The sequence below is a fragment of the Diplotaxodon limnothrissa genome, linkage group LG11 (genome assembly GCF_057381915.1).
Source record: "Diplotaxodon limnothrissa isolate DT_005_m linkage group LG11, D_limnothrissa_male_GT1.1, whole genome shotgun sequence".
Lineage (NCBI taxonomy): Eukaryota > Metazoa > Chordata > Actinopteri > Cichliformes > Cichlidae > Diplotaxodon > Diplotaxodon limnothrissa.
The window spans coordinates 38,874,382-38,877,902 of NC_140606.1; the positions used below are offsets into that span (position 1 = coordinate 38,874,382).

At 43.3% G+C, this 3,521-nt stretch overlaps 1 pseudogene; it reads right to left on the reverse strand.

Annotated features, from left to right (window-relative positions):
• Nucleotides 1-784: 784 nt before the first annotated feature.
• Nucleotides 785-1,791, reverse strand: LOC146623592 (uncharacterized; annotated as a pseudogene).
• Nucleotides 1,792-3,521: the final 1,730 nt, after the last annotated feature.

The window sequence follows — 3,521 nt, forward strand, 5'->3', positions numbered from 1 at the left end:
ACGATTCCGTTTTTTACGGGATGTTTCCCACTTCCCACTCTAATAATTAACCTTATGAACAAAATAAAGTTCAACATCAGTAACATAGCACCACCCAGCTGTATAGAAACTCCGTCATGCTAGCTACTACGCAGTACGAAAAAGTCAGCATAACGAAAATAAACTCCACCTAAACTTGGTTCATATCTGACCCAGATAGACTGCAGGTCGTAACTTCTTACCTGAAGTTCAGTTCACCTGACACTCGGACCGGCGGCCGCCTCGGGTCTCTCCTCCTGCCTCCCCTTTCCCTCCTCCACCTGCTGGCCTCCACCACTTGCTAATGTTACTGAATCTGTGGAAGCTCCGCGATGCCACCACACGAAGTAACGAGTAACGACCCTATCTAAATCCCAGTAACGAGTAACGTGTTCCTGATTTTGGCATAATAACTAGTTACCGTGCTCGTTACCACAATAATAACGTAGTTACTGTAACGTTACTTAATAACGCGTTAGTCCCAACACTGTTAATGAGTCGCAGCAATGCAAAGAAACACTGAATCATTTTAACCAACATCAAAGCTGTCACAGAAATAAGAATATATCCATGTGTTTGAATAAAAATAGACTGGGTGTTTTCTCACAGCTGAAACTAAAGCAAGAAGCAAAAGGAAGCTGAAACGGTGCCTCCAAACACACTGACAGAACTTTGTGGGCTTGATTTAAGACTCCCTGATTGCAAACGGATCAATAACAGGCTGCACTTGTGTTAGACTCAATTTTAACCACCTAAACTTTTAACATCATGCAGCTGTTTGACGGAGAAGAAAATCTGAGAGAAACTGATCACACCAACCTGCCTCTGCCTCCACCTGCAGGCTGTACGGCTCATGAAACAGTCTCCATGTTGGTCTTCAGAGCACAGGTGTAGCTCCCAGAGTCCTCTGCAGTCAGGATGAGAAGGAGGGAGGGGCCAGTGTCTGAGAGGGCGTGGCCATCTTTGAACCACGTGACCTCCAGTTGGTGGAAAGTGCAGACTGAAGCGCAGAGCAGTGTGACGGTTTCACCTCTGCTCAACTTTTTGATTATTCTCATTTTAGACGAATCTAAAATCAAAGTGTTCATTAGTTTTAATAAACAGTCGTTAATATTAAAGATTAATATTTGTGTCAGAACCAGGATATTTTTCTCTCACCATCAACTCTGACAGTCACTCCTGTCTGGTTAGTAAAACGTCCTTCACGATGATCAGCTTCCATCCTGAAGCGAAAGCTTGCGTTGTCTCCCTGCTGAACATCTCTGATCTGTAAAGTTTGTCTTCTTGTCTCCCAGATATTGATAACGAGGATCGATGTTTGCTGAGTCACTGTCACACACAGACGGAGTGTTAGTTAGCAGTACCGGTGGTTCTGACACCAGAGGACTCTGACGATCTTTGGTGGAACTTCTGTTTGATTCACTTTGAAAGACTTCAGAGGTGTGAAGGTGCAGCGGAGGGTGGCAGTGGATCCTCTGACAGCACAGGTAGACCTGAGAGGATAGATCACAGTTTGACCCACAGCACCTAAAGAAGAGCAAACACAGAGCTGAGATCCGAACACAGTGACTCAGTTCACAGACAGAAAATACAGACTGCTGTGTGTGAAGCTCTAAAACAAAGTTTCCGAAACGTAAAGAAGTCGGGCAGCCAGGAAGAAAGGTTTGATGTGAAAACACAAGCAGCTACAATAAGACACATAAAAATGTTAAACACGTCTTACCTGCCAGCAGGAACAGGAGCCCACAGACTGTTTTTGTCCCAAACTGCCATCCTTACGTTTTAATGAGCCCACTGAATGACGACTTCTTTAAACGTGTGGTCAGCAGTGCTGATGAAGACACTGACTGACACACTGGGTTTGATTTCTTTGCGATCAGCTCTGAACCTCATTTTCTTTTACCTCTTAATAGAAAACATTGAAATTTCCTATTTGTCGCAACATTTCATCAAAATGACCAAACAGTGGAAAAATGCTGCTGATGTGCCTCTCACCTCCCCCTCTCCAATCTGCTGTTTTTCACTGTAAACATCAGATTTAATGCTTCTGTTGAGCTCTGGTGAAAAACCACGCTGAACATCAGCATCACAGTATAACAGTCTGTGAAAGGATCTGTGGTACCCTGGATGTTTGACCTGCTTTCTGATCTTTCATTGGACAAAGCTTGAAAAGTGCATGTTTGTTATCATGTGTGATGTGCTCTTATTTTTAACCTACATGTGATACGTGGACCATCCTCGACTCTTTCCATCATCAGACTGTGAACACTGATGATGCTTTCCTGGGAATGTCTGCTGGATCCTCAGCTCGCCCTGTTAGCTGAAACACCGGGTTGTGACATGTGGGAGTCAGGATGTGATAGCTGTCAGTTGGTTGCCAACAGGCTGCAATCGTTCTTCTAATTTCGTCACTCCGGCTTTTGCCATGTTTGATTTATGCAACAGGGTTTTTTTTGTTGCACATATTTCTTTCTTTTCTACGTCAACGTCACGCGATTCAATTCAGCTTTATTTACATAGCGCAAAATCACAACAAATGTTGCCTTGAGGCGCTCATATTGTAAGGTGAAGACCCTGCATTAACAAAGACAACAGAGGAAACACAAATGTTTCCTCTGAGCTGCGCGCATGCAAAACCTGCTGACGCAGTCTCCGCGCACAAACAATCCAACCTTCATTCAAATTGAAATCAATACGTAACAATTCATTTGAGGAGTGACGGTGGTGAGAGAGAGCGAGGTTTTAGATGTGAGAGATTTGTGACGTTTAGCGTGTTTGGAGTGTGTAGTTAATGTGTTGTTTTGTGGATAGTTTTAGTTTGTGTGTCAGAACAATGAGGCGGCTGCTGAATGTCGCAGTTCTGCCAAAAAGCCACCAAAGGCAGATTAAAGTGTAAACGCAGGTGGAAGCAGGAGCAGTGCTACACCTGCTGCTGTCAGGCCTGCAGGGATCAGGCTGTGATTTTCTCCTTTGTAGTGGACACAAATAATTTGCGTGACTCATATTTGATGCAGAACACCTGATTGTTCTGTAAATAGTTTGAAATGGTTATAAAAACTGCCTCGGCTGCATTTTTAGGTAAACAGCTGCAACTTTGTTGTTTGCAAAACTCTTTTTTGAAGAATTAACTAGTAACTATAATTAATTACTTTTTCAAAATAACTTGCCCAACATTGGTAATTAAATAGTGTATTTTGCAGACAAAGAGTTCCAGGACTGTCTCCCAGACCACAGCAGGAGCTTCACACAGACTCGTTATACAAGTCAGAGCATGAAAAAATATTGTTTTCAAAATTGGGGTTTAAGTAATTTTCACTTCCAATTTGGTGTTAATATACTGCACAGGTCATGGACAAGATGTTTGCACTTTTCACTGTAAGTGGGCTAATGCACTTAATTAGAGCTACAGCGGAACCCCGATTTGTTCCCGAGGGTCGAAGCACCCATCGCGCGTTCTGAGTGAGGCGATGCTGAACGATAGGCTATAGGCTAATTGCTAACTA